The 17,716-nt window shown below is 32.2% G+C and overlaps 1 protein-coding gene across 1 annotated transcript in view; it reads left to right on the plus strand.

Annotated features, from left to right (window-relative positions):
• The window catches only part of LOC138334348 (vitamin D3 receptor B-like), a 580,118-nt gene that overhangs the window by 72,404 nt on the left and 489,998 nt on the right, over nt 1–17,716 (plus strand). The gene's annotated exons all lie outside the window — the stretch shown is intronic.

Raw genomic sequence — 17,716 nt, forward strand, 5'->3', positions numbered from 1 at the left:
ATTGCCTTTTGCTTTCTTTACCTGGGTGTTTGATTTCTAGGTTGTATTGCCTTTTGCTTTCTTTACCTGAAGGTATTTGATTTCTAGGTTGTATTGCTTTTTGCTTTCTTTACCTGCGGTATTTGATTTCTAGGTTGTATTGCTTTCTTTTGCTTTTCTTTACCTGGGTATTGATTTCTAGGTTGTGTTTTGCTTTTTGTTTTTCTTTACCTCGGTAGGTTGATTTCTAGGTTGTAATTGCTTTTTGCTTTTCTTTACCTGGGTATTTGATTTCTAGGTTGTATTGCTTTTGCTTTCTTTACCTCGGAGGTTGTTTGATTTCTAGGTTGTATTGCCTTTTGCTTTCTTTACACTGGTTGTTTTGATTTCTAGGTTGTATTGCCTTTTGCTTTCTTTACCTCGGAGGTGATTTGATTTTCTAGGTTGTATTGCTTTTTTGCTTTCTTTACCTGGAGGTTTATTTGATTTCTAGGTTGTATTTGCTTTTTGCTTTCTATTACCTGGGTGTTTGATTTCTAGGTTGTATTGCCTTTTGTTTTCTTTACCTCGGTGTTTGATTTCTAGGTTGTATTGCTTGATTTTTTGTTTTCTTTACCTGACTGCTAATGTGTTTTTGATTTCTAGGTTGTATTGCCTTTTGATTTCTTTACCTCGGTATTTGATTTCTAGGTTGTATTGCCTTTTGCTTTCTTTTACCTCGGAGTATTTGATTTCTAGGTTGTATTTGCCTTTTGCTTTCTATCCTGGTAGCGTTGATTTCTAGGTTGTATTGCATTTTTGCTTTCTTTACCTCGGTAGGTTGATTTCTAGGTTGTATTGCACTTTTGCTTTCTTTACCTCGGAGGTTGAATTTCTAGGTTGTATTGCATTTTGCATTGTTTCTTTACCTCGGTATTTGATTTCTAGGTTGTATTGCATTTTGTTGCTTTCTTTACCTGCGGAGGTTGATTTCTAGGTTGTATTGCTTTTTGCTTTCTTTACCTGGTAGGAGGTTGATTTCTATGACTGCTATTCTGTTTTTGCTTTCTTTACCTGGGTTTTGATTTCTTGTATTGACTGTTTCTTTTGTTTCTTTACCTCGGTAGGTTGATTTCTAGGTTGTATTGCTTTTTGCTTTCTTTACCTGGGAAGGTTGATTTTCTAGGTTGTACTGCTAATCTTTTGCTTTCTTTTACCGGAATTTTGATTTCTAGGTTGTATTGCTTTTTGTTTTCTTTACCTCGGTGAGGTTGATTTAATTAGGTTGTATTGCTTTTTGCTTTCTTTACCTCGGAGGTTTTTTCTAGACTGCTATTGCCTTTTGTTTTCTTTACCTGGTGTTTGATTTCTAGGTTGTATAATGCCTTTTTTGTTTTCTTTACCTGAAGGTTTGATTTCTAGATTGTAATTGCCTTTTGCTTTCTTTACCTGGGTAAATATGATTTCTAGGTTGTATTGCCTTTTTGCTTTCTTTACCTGGTGTTTGATTTCTATGGTTGTATTTGCTTTTTCTTTTGCTTTCTTTACCTGAAGGTTTATACTATTTTGATTTTTCTAGGTTGTATGTTTCTTTTGCTTTCTTTACCTCGGAGGTTGATTTCTATTCTTTTGTATTGCTTTTTGTTTTCTTTACCTCTGTTTTTTTTCTAGGTTGTATTGCTTTTTTTGCTTTCTTTACCTGTGTTTTTGATTTTCTAGGTTTGTATATGCTTTTTGTTTTTTCTTTACCTGGGTTTATATTTCTAGGTTAATTGCCTTTTTGTTTCTTTACCTGGGTATTTGATTTCTAGGTTGTATTGCATTTTTTGCTTTCTTTACCTCTGAGGTTTTATTTGATTTCTAGGTTTTGTATTGCCTTTTGTTTTTTCTTTACCTGGTTTGATATGTTTGATTTCTAGGTTGTATTGCTTTTTTGCTTTCTTTACCTGGGTAGGTTTTTACTAGGTTGTATTGCCTTTTGTTTCTTTACCTGGGTTTATACTATTTGATTTCTAGGTTGTATTTTTTTTTGTTTTTCTTTACCTCGGTATTTGATTTCTAGTTTTTGTATTGCCTTTTTTTTACTTTTCTTTACCTGGGGTTTGATTTCTAGGTTGTATTGCCTTTTGCTTTCTTTACCTGGGTATTTGTTTTTTCTAGGTTTGTATTGCTTTTTGCTTTCTTTACCTCGGTTTTTGATTTCTAGATTGTAATTTTTGCTTTCTTTACCTCGGTATTTGATTTCTAGGTTGTATTGCCTTTTGTTTTCTTTACCTCGGAAGGTTGACTTTCTAGGTTGTATTGCCTTTTGCTTTCTTTACCTCGGTGTTTGTTGATTTCTAGGTTGTATTGCCTTTTTGCTTTCTTTTGGGTATTTGATTTCTAGGCCTTTTGCTTTCTTTACCTGGGTTTTGATTTCTAGGTTGTTTTTTTTTGCTTTCTTTACCTGGGTATTTGATTTCTAGGTTGTATTTTTTTTTGCTTTCTTTACCTGGGTTTTTGATTTCTAGGTTGTATTTTCTTTTGTTTCTTTTTCTTTACTGGGTTTGATTTCTAGGTTGTATTGCTTTTTGTTTTTCTTTTACCTGAAGGTTTTGATTTCTATGTTGCTATTGCTTTTTGTTTTCTTTACCTCGGAGGTTGATTTCTAGGTTGTATTGCTTTTTGCTTTCTTTACCTGACCTCGGTATTTATACTAGGTTGATTACCTTTCTTTGTTTGCCATTTATTTTTTTTTCTTCTAGTTTTACATTTTGATTTTGGTTTCTAACTTTTGTTTTCTTCTTTCTAATTTCTGTGCTTAAAAACTTTAGAAAATTGTTTCTATTTTAGAAAAAGAGATTTTATGTTTTTGTTTCTTTCTCTGGAGGTTTCTACTATGACTATAATCTTTTGTTATTTCTAGGTTGTATTGCTTTTCTGCTTTCTTTACCTCGGTATTTGATTTTTAGGTTGTATTGTTTTTGCTTTCTTTACCTAGGCCATTTTTTCTTTTTTCTTTTATACTATTGCTTCTGTTTTTTTACCTGGAGGTTTATACTATGACTGCTAATCTGATTGTTTTTACCTGAAGGTCCCTTTCTAATCTGTTGTGTTTTTACCTCGGGTCGATTAATTTCTAAGGTTGTATTGTCTTTGAAAACACATTTTGAACTTCTAGTTTCTCAATTCTACCAGTGGATTCTTTACCTGAATTTGATTTCTTGAAATGATCCTGACCTTTCTGTCCCTAGGAAAAGTGTTGTGGATTTACCTCTAGTGTTGAAAATATACTATGAATGCTTTCTTTACCTGGGTTTGTTTCCGGTTGTTAAAAATCATATTGAACTTTTTGTTTTTTCTTTAAGTTTGGGTATTTTGCTGTATTGACTTTTGTTTCTTTACCTCGGTTGATTTCTGCTAAGTTATGTTGGTTATTTATTTGCTAATTGTTTGTTTCTCTTTACCTTTTTTACCTATTACTGTTGATTTCTAGGTTGTTCTTTACATTTTAGGTTTTTTGACTTTCTGTTTACCTCGGGTTGATTTTTCTAGGTTTGTATTATGGACTGCTTTTTGCTTTCTTTACCTGGGATTTTGATTTCTGCTTGCATGTTTATTTTACCTGGAAGGTTCTTTCTTTACCTCTGTTTGTTTACCTTCTTTACCCTATTTATCTAGGAGGTATTTGTTTGCATTTACCTTTTTTACTCTAACTTCTTTTGTTTCTACCCTATGAAAGGTTGCTAGGTTTAATTGCGTTTTCTTTTTTCTGCTTTGTTTAGAAATTCTCAATAAACTTTTTCTTTACCTAAGTTTTAACTATGACTGCTAAAATTCATTTTGACTCCTGACCCCTTTACCTATGACTAGGAGGTGTTATTTCTTTGAATTGATCCTTTGTCTTCTCTTTATAGCTCTAGGGGTATTTTTTCTAGAGGTAGTATCTGAAATTGATTTTCTTTACTGAAGTTGTATTTCTTGATTTAAAACACATTGTTTCTTTACCTCAAGGTTTTCTTTAACCTGTTTGAGACTTTTTGAATTTTATACATGTATGACTGCTACATCTTTTGCCCCTTACTGAGTGCCTTATTTCTTGTTCTATTTTTTTGCTTAGGGCTTTCTTTAGTAGGTAGCTGAATTTTAAATGTATTGCATTTTCTTTTTCTTTAAAACTGGGTAGAAAATTTGATTTCTACATTTTGATTTGGCTTGGTTTATAGATTTACTATGACTGTTTTTTTTTCCTTTACCTGTATGTTTACTATGATTTCTATTGTATACCATATGTCTTTCTTTACCTTTGTATTTTCTAGGACTGTACATTTCTGTTTTTTCTTTACCTGAAGGTATTTTAAAGGTTTAATTGTTTTTTCTTTACCTTTAACTTGATTTTGTAATCTGTTTGTTTTTTTAGATTTCACTAGGTTTTACTATCTTCTTTGAAAAAATCTGTTTTTTCTTTACTCTATACTAGTATTGATTTTACTAATTATACCATATGTCTTTATTTTTTTGATTTACTAGGGGTGTTTATTCTGATGAGCTAATTACTAGGTTGTATTGAACTGTTTTATACTTTCTTTAAATCTGAAATAAAACTATTTTATAGGACTTTGAAACCTTTTAAATTTGTGTTTTCTTTACCTAGGAGGTGTTTGATTTCTGCTAATATTGTTTTTGTTTCTATTACCTAGGGGTACATTTGAGTATCTGTTGCCTTTCTTGTTGATTTGATTTCTTTTTATTTGCATTTTGCTTTCACTGTACCACTTTTTATTTCTAGAAATTGCTAATCTGTTTGCTTTCTTTACCTGCCCCTATGACTGCTCTTGGTTTCTTTACCTTTTGTTTTAATATACCTTCTAGATTTTTGTTTGCCTAGGTTTTGTTAGGTTTATCTTAACCTCGTTTTATTTTGAGGTTTTTTCTAGTTGTATTTTTTTTTTCTTTACTTGAAAGTTTATACTCTAGGTTGTATTGAAAAAACTTGCTTTCTTTACCTCGGTTTGAATTCTAGGTGGTTGTATTGCATTTTGTCTAGTTCTTTTGCCTCGAAGGTTTGATTTCTAGGTTGCTATCTTTTGTTTCTTTACCTCATTTATTTTTATAAACTTTTGAAAATCTACCCTACTAAACTAGGTTTAAATCTTTTTTTTTCTTACCCTGTATTTACCTAGTATTCTTTAGCTTTGTATTCTTTACCTAGGTTTATTTGATAGGTTTCTATTTAAATTAAGTCAGATTTGTTTTCTTTCTTTATTTTGATTAGAAAATCTACACTTTGTATTGACTTTTGCTTCTTTACCTGGGATTAAATTTCTGTTATATGTTTGACCCTTTTTTCTTTGTTCTTTACCTAGGAGGTTTTTACACCCTATACCATATTTTTTGTTTTCTTTACCTGAAGGTACCTGGGTATTTACATTAATTGTTGTTTTTTTTTCTTTAAGGGTATTTTTTTTCTAGGTTGTTTTGCTTTCTTTTACCTGGGTATTTGATTTCTAGGTTGTATTGCCTTTTGCTTTCTTTACCTCGGTATTTATTTGATTTCTAGGTTGTAATGCATTTTGTTTTCTTTACCTAGGAGGGGTATTTGTATTTTTAGGTTGTATTACTAGGGGTTTTGATTTATCTTATTGTTTTGCTTTTTTTTCTTTACCTGGGTATTTGATTTCTAGGTTGTATTGCCTTTTGTTTTCTTTACCTCTGGTGTTTGATTTCTAGGTTGTATTGCCTTTTTGTTTTCTTTACTTTACCTCGTATATTTGATTTCTAGGTTGTATTGCTTTTTTGCTTTCTTTACCTCGGTAAGGTATTTGATTTCTAGGTTGTATTGCCTTTTGTTTTTCTTTACCTGGGTATTTGATTTCTAGGTTGTATAATCTTTTTGCTTTCTTTACCTGGGTATTTGATTTCTAGGTTGTATTGCCTTTTGTTTTCTTTACCCTGGGTATTTGATTTCTAGGTTGTATTGCATTTTTTGCTTTCTTTACCTCTGTATTTGATTTCTAGGTTGTATTGCTTTTTGTTTTCTTTACCTGGGTATTTGATTTCTAGGTTGTATTGCATTTTGCTTTCTTAAATTTACCTCGGTATTTGTTTTCTAGGTTTATACTATGAAACTTTGCTTTCTTTACCTCGGAGGTTGATTTCTAGGTTGTATTGCCTTTTCTTTTACTTTCTTTACTAGGAGGTGTTACACATGATTTTTTCATTTGTTTGATTTCTAGGTTTGTATTGCCTTTTGCTTTTCTTTACCTGGGAGGTTTGATTTCTAGGTTTATTGTCTTTTGCTTTTGCTTTTTTACCTGGGTTTTATTTCTAGGTTGTATTCTACCTTTTTTTCTTTCTTTACCTATTTGATTTCTAGGTTGTATTCTTTTGCTTTCTTTACCCTCGGTATTTGATTTTTATTTCTATTACCATATTTTCTTCTTTTTTCTTTACCTGGAGGTTGATTTCTAGGTTGTATTGCTTTTTTCTTTACCTCTTGTTTGATTTCTAGGTTGTATTGTTAAAAACTTTTTTCTGTTTTTTTTTCGGAGGTTAAAACTAGGTTGTATCTTTGTTTTCTTTACCTCGGTAGGTTTATCTATGTTTGATTTCTAGGTTTGTATTGCTTTTTGACTTTCTTTGACCCGGTTGCTTTTTGATTTCTAGGAGTGTGTACACCCTTTTTGCTTTCTTTCTAGTTTGTGATTTGCCTAGGGGTACATTTTTTTAGGTAGGCTATCTTAAATTTGTCAGTTAACTTTTCTTTTAGTTTCTATTTCTTAGAAAATTTACCTTTCTTTACCTAAGGTATATAGAAAAAGAGGATAAAAATCATTTGACCTAGGTTGTACCCCTTTTGCTTTCTTTACCTAGGAGGTGATTACTAGGTTGTATACCATTTGCTTTCTTTACCTAGTTTTGTATTGCCTAGGTTGTACATTTTAGGTTTCTACCTTAAATTAAGTTGTTTTCTTTTTTCTTAGAAAATCTACCTCAATAATTTTTACTAGGTTGTGCTAATCATGTTTTTGCTTTCTTTACCTCGGTGTTTGATTTCTAGGTTGTATTGCTTTTTGTTTTTCTTTACCTGGGAGTTTATTTCTAGGTTGTATTGCTTTTTGCTTTCTTTACCCGGTGTTTGATTTCTAGGTTAAAAGATTGCTAGTTTGCTTTCTTTACCTAGGGGTTTATTCTTATACCCTTACCTCGGTGTTTTGATTTTCTAGGTATTGTATTGCTTTTTTTTTTTCTTTACCAGACGTTTTGATTTTTATAAAATTGCTTTTTGCTTTCTTTACTATAGTGTTTGAGGATAAAAATCATGTTGACCCCTGACCCCTTACTAGGAGGTTTCTTTACCCTATACCATTTGTTTCTAGTTGTATTGCCTTTTGTTTTCTTTACCTGAGTATTTGATTTCTAGGTTGTAAATTAAGTCTTTTTGCTTTCTTTACCTTTTGATTTAAAAGGTTGCTAAAATTTTGCTTTCTTTACCTCGGACTTTGAAAAAGAGGTAAAAATTGCATTTTTTTTTTACCCTTTACCAGGAGGTTTTAAACTAGGTTGTATTGCCTTTTGTTTTCTTTACCTGGTGTTTGATTTCTAGGTTGTATTGCCTTTTGCTTTCTTTACCTCGGAGTTTATTTCTAGGTCTGTATTGCTTTTTTGTTTGCCTAGGGGTATTGATTTCTAGGTTTATTGTATTTTGTTTGAGTAGTTTATACTTAAATTAAGTCAGACGTTTTCTTTTTTTTTTTAAAACCTAGAAAATCTACCATTCAATAAACTATATAGAAAAAGAGGATAAAAATCATGTTGACCCCTGACCCCTATACTAGGAGGTGTTACTACCCTATACCATATGTCTTCTTTTGTTTGTTTGCCTAGGGGTACATTTGAGTAGGTAGCTATCTTAAATTTTTCAGACGCTTTCTTTACTTGTTATAAAATTTCTAGGTTGAAATTGCTTTTGTTTTTCTTTTACCTCGGGTATTGAAATTTCTAGATAAAAATCATTTTGACCCCTTTCTTTACCTACCACTCTAGGTTAATATGTCTTCTAGTTTTGCCTAGGGGTACATCTTTACCTAGCTATCTTAAATTAAGTCAGACGTTTTCTAGGTTGTAATTGCCTTATCATTTCCCCTACCCTATAACTACTAGGTATGAAACTAAGAGGATAAAAACATGTTACCTGGTACCCCTATACTAGGATGGTTTACACCCTATACCATTTCTTCTAGTTTGTATTGCCTAGGGGTACATTTGAGTAGGTGCTATCTTAAATTAAGTCAGACGTTTTCTTTTTATAAAACTTAGAAAATCTACCACTCAATAAATAACATATAGAGAAAAAGAGGATAAAAATCATGTTTGACCCCTGACCCCTTTACTAGGAGGTGTTTACACCTCTATACCATATGTCTTCTAGTTTGTATTGCCTAGGGGTACATTTGAGTAGGTAGCTATCTTAAATTAAGTCAGACGTTTTCTTTTTATAAAAAACTTAGAAAATCTACCACTCAATAAGACTATATAGAAAAAGAGGATAAAAAATCATGTTGACCCCTGACCCCTATACTAGGAGGTGTTACACCTATACCATATGTTGTCTTCTTTGTATTGCCTAGGGGTACATTTGAGTAGGTAGCTATCTTAAATTAAGTCAGAGTGTTTTCTTTTTATAAAACTTAGAAAATCTACCACTCAATATAACTACTATAGAAAAAGAGGATAAAAATCATGTTGACCCCTGACCCCTATACTAGGAGGTGTTACACCCTATACCATACTTATTAGTTTGTATTGCTTTCTTTGTCTTTTTAGGTAGCTATCTTTTTGACGTTTTCTTTTTATAAAACTTATAAAATCTAGTATCTATTTGCTTTCTATACCTCATGTTGAAATTACTAGGAGTGTTACACCCTATACCATATGTCTTCTAGTTTTTTCTTACATTTAGAGGGTAAAACTTAGAATATCTACCACTTCAAGGTTTTTTTCTTTCTTTAAAAATTTGAGGTATAAAATCATGTTGTACCACCCAATTTGACTATATACTAGAGAGGATGATTTTAACCCTATACCATATCTTTCTAGGTTTGTATTCTGTTTGTATTGCCTAGGGGTACATTTGAGTAGGTAGCTATCTTAAATTAAGTCAGACGTTTTCTTTTTTATAAAACTTAGAAAAATCTACCACTCAATAACACTATAGAAAAAGAGGATAAAAATCATGTTGACCCCTGACCCCTATACTAGGAGGTGTTTACACCCTATACCATATGTCTTCTAGTTTGTATTGCCTAGGGGTACATTTGAGTAGGTAGCTATCTTAAAATTAAGTCAGACATTTTTTCTTTTTATAAAACTTAGAAAATCTACCACTCAATAAGACTATATAGAAAAAGAGGATAAAAAAATCATGTTGACCCCTGACCCCTATACTAGGAGGTGTTACACCTATACTACCTATGTCTTCTAGTTTGTACACCCTTATTGGGTCATTTGTTTGTTTTAAATTCTAGGGGTACATTTGAGTAGGTAGCTATTAGGGGTTATTATTGAAAAAGTACCTGTTTCTTTTTTTAGTTGGTATTTTTTTATAGTAAAGGTTTTATTTTTATAAAACTTAGCAAATCTACCACTCAATAAGACTATAGAGAAAAAGAGGATAAAAATCATGTTGACCTTTGATGACCCCTATACTAGGAGGTGTTTACCCTATACCATATGTCTTCTAGTTTTGTTTGCCTAGGGGTACATTTGAGTAGGTAGCTATCTTAAATTAAGTCAGACGTTTTCTTTGATATAAAAAACTTAGAAAATCTACCACTCAATAAACTATATAGAAAAAGAGGATAAAAATCATGTTGACCATTTTGACCCCTATACTAGGAGGTGTTACACCCTATACCATATGTCTTCTAGTTTGTATTGCCTAGGGGTACATTTGAGTAGGTAGCTATCTTAAATTAAGTCAGACGTTTTCTTTTTATAAAACTTAGAAAATCTACCACTCAATACACTATAGAAAAAGAGGATAAATCATGTTCATGTTGACCCCTTTACCCCTAGTACTAGGTTGGTGTTTACACCCTATACCATATGTCTTCTAGTTTTGTATTGCCTAGGGGTACATTTGAGTAGGTAGCTAGGTTGTATTCCTTAAATTAAGTCAGACGTTTTTTCTTTTTATAAAACTTAGAAAATCTACCACTCAATAACACTATAGAAAAAGAGGATAAAAATCATGTTGACCCCTGACCCCTATACTAGGAGGTGTTACACCCTATACCATATGTCTTCTAGTTTGTATTGCCTAGGGGTACATTTGAGTAGGTAGCTATCTTAAATTAAGTCAGACGTTTTCTTTTTATAAAACTTAGAAAATCTACCACTCAATAACACTATATAGAAAAAGAGGATAAAAATCATGTTGACCCCTGACCCCTATACTAGGAGGTGTTACACCCCTATACCATATGTCTTCTAGTTTGTATTGCCTAGGGGTACATACATTGAGTAGTAGGTAGCTATCTTAAATTAAGTCAGACGTTTTACCTCTTTTTATAAAACTTAGAAAAAATACTTTACCACTCAATAAACACTATAGAAAAAGAGGATAAAAAATCATGTTGACCCCTGACCCCTATACTAGGAGGTGTTACACCCCTATACCATATGTTGTTTCTAGTTTGTATTGCCTAGGGGTACATTTGAGTAGGTAGCTATCTTAAATTAAGTCAGACGTTTTTTTTCTTTTTATAAAACTTAGAAAATCTACCACTCAATAACACTTATAGAAAAAGAGGATAAAAATTCATGTTGACCCCTGACCCCTATACTAGGAGGTGTTACACCCTATACCATATGTCTTCTAGTTTGTATTGCCTAGGGGTACATTTGAGTAGGTAGCTATCTTAATTAAGTTGTTTTCTTTTTAAAAAAGCTTAGAAAATCTTACCTTTACCTCGGTTTTGATTTCTAGGTTGTATTCTGTTTTGCTTTAAGTGGGATTACTATTTCTAGGAAATTATACCATTTGATTTCTAGGTTGTATTACCTTTTAGGGGTACTCAATTAGTACTTATTTGATTTCAGATAAAAAAGCTTTTGTTTTCTTTACCTCAATAAAATTTGATTTCTAGGTTGTAAATCATGTTGACCCCTGACCCCTTACTAGGAGGTGTTACACCCTATGTATTTCTTGTTGTATTGCTTTTGTTTACCTAGGGGTACATTTGAGTAGGTAGCTATCTTAAATTAAGTCAGACGTTTTCTTTTTATAAAACTTAGAAAATCTACCACTCAATGATTATCTAGGTTGTAAAAAAATCATGTTGCTTTACCTGGACCTGATTACCCCTATACTAGGAGGTGTTACACCCCTTGTATTGTCTTTAGTTTTCTTTACCTAGGGGTATTTGAGTAGGTAGCTATCTAAATTAAGTCAGACGTTTTCTTTTTCTAAAACTTTACCTACCACTCAATAACACTATATAGAAAAAGAGGATAAAAATCTATGTTGACCCCTTTTGCTTTTTCTTTACTAGGAGTTGATTTACTAGGTTGTATACCTTTTATGCTTTCTTTACCTCGGTTTTGTATTTCTAGGGGTACATTTGAGTTTTGCTTTTAGCTACCTCCTTAAATTTCTAGGTTGTATTGACGTTTTTTGCTTTTTTATAAAACTTAGAATTTCTACCACTCAATAAGACTATATAGAAAAAGAGGATAAAAATCATGTTGACCCCTGACCCCTATACTAGGAGGTTGATTACACCCTATACCATATGTCTTCTAGTTTGTATTGCCTAGGGGTACATTTGAGTTTGGTAGGTAGCTATCTTAAATTAAGTCAGACGTTTTCTTTTTATAAAACTTAGAAAATCTACCACTCAAATAACTATATAGAAAAAGAGGATAATTCATGTTGACCCCTGACCCCTATACTAGGAGGTGTTACACCCTAGGTTGTATTGTCTTCTTTTTTGCTATTCTAGGGGTACACTTTGAGTAGGTAGCTTCTTAAATTGTTTGCTTTTTTACCTCAGACGTTTTCTTGTTTTTTAAACTTTACCTCGGTATTTGATTTCTACAACCCTAGACTTTTGCTTTCATTTACCTCGGACCCCTTTGATTTCTAGGTTGTATTGCCTAGGGGTACATTTGACCTAGGTAGCTATCTTGATTTTAAGTTCAGACGTTTTCTTTTTTATAAAACTTAGAAAATCTACCACTCAATAACACTATAGCCTTTTTGTTTTCTAAAAAAATTTGATTTTGACCCCTGACCCCTATACTAGGAGGTGTTTACACCCTATACCATACCATTTCTGTCTGTATTGCCTTTTTTTTCTTTACCTAGGGGTACATTTCTAGGTAGCTATTTGTAAATTAAAAGTCAGACGTTTTTTATATAAAACTTAGAAAATCTACCACTCAATAGACTATATAGAAAAAGAGGTTTAAAAACCTCGGAGGTTGACCCCTGACCCCTATTGGACCCTTTTGCTTTCTTTACCTCGGTAGGAGGTTTTTCAGGTTTGTATTGCCTTTTGTTTTCTTTACCTCGGTTTTATTCTCTAGGGGTATTGCCTTTTGCTTTCTTTACCTCGGTAATTGATTTCTAGGTTGTAATCTTTTGCTTTCTTTACCTCGGATACTTTTGTTTATTATATGCTTTCTTAAACCTTTATAGGTTGATTTCTAGGTTGTATTAATAACTTTATACCTCTTTAAAATCTGGTAAGATTTCTAGGTTGTATCATCTTTGACCCCCTTTCTTTACCTCGGTAGGTTATACTAGGTTGTATTGACTTTTTTGCTTTCTTTACCCTATACCATATGTCTTCTAGTTTGTATTTAGGTTGTACACATTTGAGTTTAGGTAGGTAGCTACTTAAATTAAGTCAGACGTTTTTCTTTTTCTTTAAAACTTAGAGGTTCTACCACTCAATGCTTTCTTTAAAAAGAGGATAAAAATCATTTCTGACCCCTGACCCTTTTGCTTTCTTACTAGGAGGTGTTACACCCTATTGTATTGCTTCTGTTTTTTCTTTACCTGGGTATTTGATTTCTAGTAGGTACTGTATAGAATTAAGTTTTTTTTTTTACCTGGGTTTATTCTAAATTGTATAAGAAAATTTCTTTACCTGGTTTTGTTCTAGGTTGTATTTTTGTTTTCTTTACCTAAGAGGTTTGCCTAATATTGCCTTTTTATCTTTCTTATACCTAGGAGGTGATGACACCTAAATATTGAGGATAAAAATTGTTTGACCCCTGACCTAGGGGTGTTAACTAGGTTTTAACCAATTCTTCATTTAGTTTTGTATTTGCCATTCTAGGTTGGTACATATTTGTATTGAGTAGTAGCTATCTTAAATTAAGTCAGACGTTTTTTTTATAAAACTTAGAAAATCTAATTACCACTTTAAACTATATAGAAAAAGAGGATAAAAATCATGTTGACCCCCCTTGTATATACTAGGAGGATTGTTACACCCTTACCATATGTCTTCTGATTTCCTGTAGTTTTTTGTTTACGGTACTGACTAGAGGGTACATTTGAGTAGGTGCTATGCCTTAAATTAAGTCTAGACCTTTCTTGTTGATTTTATAAAACTTAGAAAATCTACCACTCAATAAGACTATTAGAAAAAGAGGAAAAAAAATCATGTTGACCCTTTTGACCCCCTTACCTAAGTTTGTTTCACCCTATACCTTTTGCTTTCTTTACCTAGGAGTTTGTATTGATTTCTAGGTTACATTTGACCCTTTTGCTTTCTTTAGCTATCTTAAATTATTGTATTGCTTTTTTGTTTTCTTTACCTAGTAAAACGTTTTTCACTCTAGGTTGACTTTTTTTTTTAAACTTAACCTAAAATTGCCTTAATTGTTTTCTTTTGACCCCTGACCCCTATACTAGGAAAACAGGTTATACCATATGTCTTCTAGTTTGTTTACCTGGGGTAAATTTCTAGGTAGCCGCCTATCTTTTTGAACTTTCATTTTCTTAATATTAGTTGTACCAATCTTTTTTAAAACCAGAAAATCCTACCACTCAATTTTACTTGTATAGGAAAAAGAGGAGGTTGTCTTAAAACCTGGTTGACCCATTTTGAACCCTCTATAGTTTATAGTATTTGCTGTTTTTACACCCTATACTCGGTTTACATAGTGTCTATTGAGTATTTTGCCTAGTGAGTACCTCAGGTTGTAAAGTTTGTTTTCTAGTTTTCTTTTTCGTAAGGGTTTGAGTAGGTGGCTCAGACGTTTTCTTTTTATAAAACTTAGAAAATCTACCACTCAATAAAGACTATATAGAAAAAGAGGATAAAAATCATGTTGACCCCTTATGACCCCTATACTAGGAGGTGTTTGACACCCTATACCATATGTCTTATTAGTTTGTATTGCCTAGGGGTACATTTGAGTAGGTAGCTATCTTTAAATTAAGTCAGACGTTTTCTTCAAGCTTTCTACCCTTATAAAACTTTGAAAATCTACCACTCAAAATGTTGTTATTTTATCTAAAAAAAAGAGGATAAAAAATCATGTTGACTTGAAAACACTGACCCCTATACTAAGTTTTCTTTACCGGTGGGGATTGTTTACACCTATATACCATATGTCTTCTAGTTTGTATTGCCTAGGGGTACATTAGGTTGTATTGAGTAGGTAGCTATCTTAAATTAAGTCAGACGTTTTCTTTTTATAACTTTAGAAAATCTACCACTCAATAACACTATATAGAAAAAGAGGATAAAAATCATGTTGACCCCTGACCCCCTATACTAGGAGGTGTTTACACCCTATACCATATGTCTTCTAGTTTGTATTGCCTAGGGGTACATTTGAGTAGGTAGGTTAAATTAAGTCAGACGTTTTCTTTTTATTGAAAAACTTAGAAAATCTACCACTAAATCTACACGGTCAATATTTGGCTGAAACTTATATAGAAAAAGAGGAAAGTGTTGTTTAAAATCATGTCCTTGACCCCAGGACCCTATACTATAGAAAACAATTTGTACTGTTAACCTAGGGGATTTTACTACTGAAATATGTCTATTGTTACATCCTTTAGTTTGTATTTGCCTAGGGGTACATTTGAGTAGGTAGCTATTTAAATTAAGTCAGACGTTTTCTTTTTATAAAAAACTTAAAAATCTACCACTCAATAAACACTATAGAAAAAGAGGATAAAAATCATGTTGACCCCTGACCCCTATACTAGGAGGTGTTACACCCTATACCATATGTTTTCTAGTTTGTATTGCCTAGGGGTACATTTGAGTAGGTAGCTATCTTAAATTAAGTCAGACGTTTTCTTTTTATAAAACTTAGAAAATCTACCACTCAAACACTATAGAAACTTGATATAAAAATCATGTTGACCCCTGACCCCTTGATACTAGGTTGGATTGTTACTTTATACCCCTATTTACCTTCTATTTCTAGGAGGGGTACATTGGTGTTAGCAGCCTATTTTTACATATGTTTTTGATTTTAAAAGGTTTAGAAAAGTTTGTATTTGCCTAGGGGTACATTTCTTGTATGTTTTGTTTTCTTTACCTTAAGTTTCAGTATTGCCTAGGGGTTTGTAGGTGCTATTAAAGTTGTTACCACTTTTTATGATTTAATACTACTATAGAAAAAGAGGATAAAAATCATGTTGACCCCTGACCCCTATTTACTAGGAGGTGTTGTATATATACCATATGTCTTCTAGTTTGTATTGCCTAGGGGTACATTTGAGTAGGTAGCTATCTTAAATTAAGTCAGACGTTTTCTTTTTATAACTAAAACTTAGAAAATCTACCACTCAATAGACACTATATAGAAAAAGAGGATAAAAATCATGTTGACCCCTGACCCCCTATACTAGGAGGTGTTTTACACCCTATACCATATGTCTTCTAGTTTGTCTTTACCTAGGGGTACATTTGAGTAGGTAGCTATCTTTTAAGTCAGACGTTTTCTTTTATAAAACTTAGAAAATCTACCACTCAATAACACTATATATGATTTTGTAAAAAAAATCATGTTGACCCCTGACCCCTATACTAGGAGGTGTTACACCCTATATACCATATGTTTATTCTAGTTTGTATTGCCTTTTACATTTTGAGTAGGTATTTATTTCTTAAATTAAGTCAGACTTTTTTTACCTGGGTTTTGATTTTTTTTATAAAACTTAGAAAAATCTACCACTCAATAACACTATAGAAAAAGAGGATAAAAATCATGTTGATTGCCTTTTGACCCCTTACTAGGAGGTGATTTACACCCTATACCATATGTGCCTTTAGTTTTATTGCCTAGGGGTACATTTGAGTAGGTAGCTATCTTTTAAGTCAGACGTTTTTTTTTATAAAACTTAGATGCCTTTTCTACCACTCAATTTACTAGTTGTATTGCCTTTTGCTTTCTTACCTGGGAGGTGTTACACCCTATTTGATTTCTAGTTTGGTTGGGTTTTTGACCTTCTTTCTTAAATCGGTGTTTGAGATTTCTAGGTTGTATTGCTTTTTGCTTTCAATTTTACCTAGGTTTGATTTATAAAAAATCCTATTGCTTTTTTGTTTTCTTTACCTGATTGTATTTGATTTCTATATAGGTTGTATTAGCTTTTGCTAAAAATCTTTTGGAATTTGACCCCTAGGTTACTAGGAGGTGTTTTATACCATTGTCTTCTAGTTTGTATTGCCTAGGGGTATTGCATTTTAGGTAGCTACCGGTGTTTGATTTCTAAGTTGTAGACGTTTTCTTTTTTATTTCTAACTTAGAAAATCTACCACTTTCAATGGGTGTTTGATTTATAGAAAAAGAGGATAAAAATCATTCATGTTTTACCCCTGACCCCTATACTAGGAGGTGTTTACACCCTATACCATATGTCTTCTTTACCTATTGCCTAGGGGTACATTTGAGTAGGTCTATCTTAAATTAAGTCAGACGTTTTCTTTTTTATAAAACTTAGAAAATCTACCACTATTTGACTTTATAGGGATAAAAATCATTTTGACCCTTTCTTTATACTAGGAGGTGTTACTATACCCTAGGTTGTATTGCATTTTTGGCTTTCTTTACCTGGGTATTGATATTCTAGGTTGTATTTGTATTTTTTGCTTTCTTTACCTCGGTATTGATTTCTAGGTTGTATTACTTTTTGCTTTCTTTACCTGGGTAGGCTATTTCTAGGTTGTATTGCTTTTTTGCTTTCTATACCTAGGAGTGTTGATTTCTAATGTATTCTTTTTTTTTAAACTTTGATACCTATTGGTAATTATTTTGCTTTCTTTAATTTGATTTAGGGTAGAAAAAGAGGATAAAAATCATCTTTACCCCTGACCCCTATTTAGGAGGTGTATTATACCATATGTCTTCTAGTTTGTATTGCCTAGGGGTACATTTGAGTAGGTAGCTTCTTAAATTAAGTCAGACTTTTTTTTTTTCTTTACCTCGGGTGTTTAGAAATTCTTCCAGGTTGTATTGCCTTTTGCTTTCTTTACCTGGGTAGAAAAAGAGGATAAAATTCATGTTGACCCCTGACCCCTTACGCTTGTTTACACCTTACTTTACCTGGGTATTTACCTAGTTGTCTTTCTAGTTTGTATTGATTTCTAGGTTGTACATTTGAGTTTCTTTACCTCTAGGTTGATTTCTTAAATTAGTCTGACGTTTTGCTTTTTTATAAAACTTATTTGATTTCTACCACTCAATATTGCCTTTTGCTTTCTTTAAAAGAGGATAAAAATGATTTCTAGGTTGACCC

The sequence above is a fragment of the Argopecten irradians genome, chromosome 11, assembly GCF_041381155.1.
Source record: "Argopecten irradians isolate NY chromosome 11, Ai_NY, whole genome shotgun sequence".
Taxonomy (NCBI): Eukaryota; Metazoa; Mollusca; class Bivalvia; order Pectinida; family Pectinidae; genus Argopecten; species Argopecten irradians.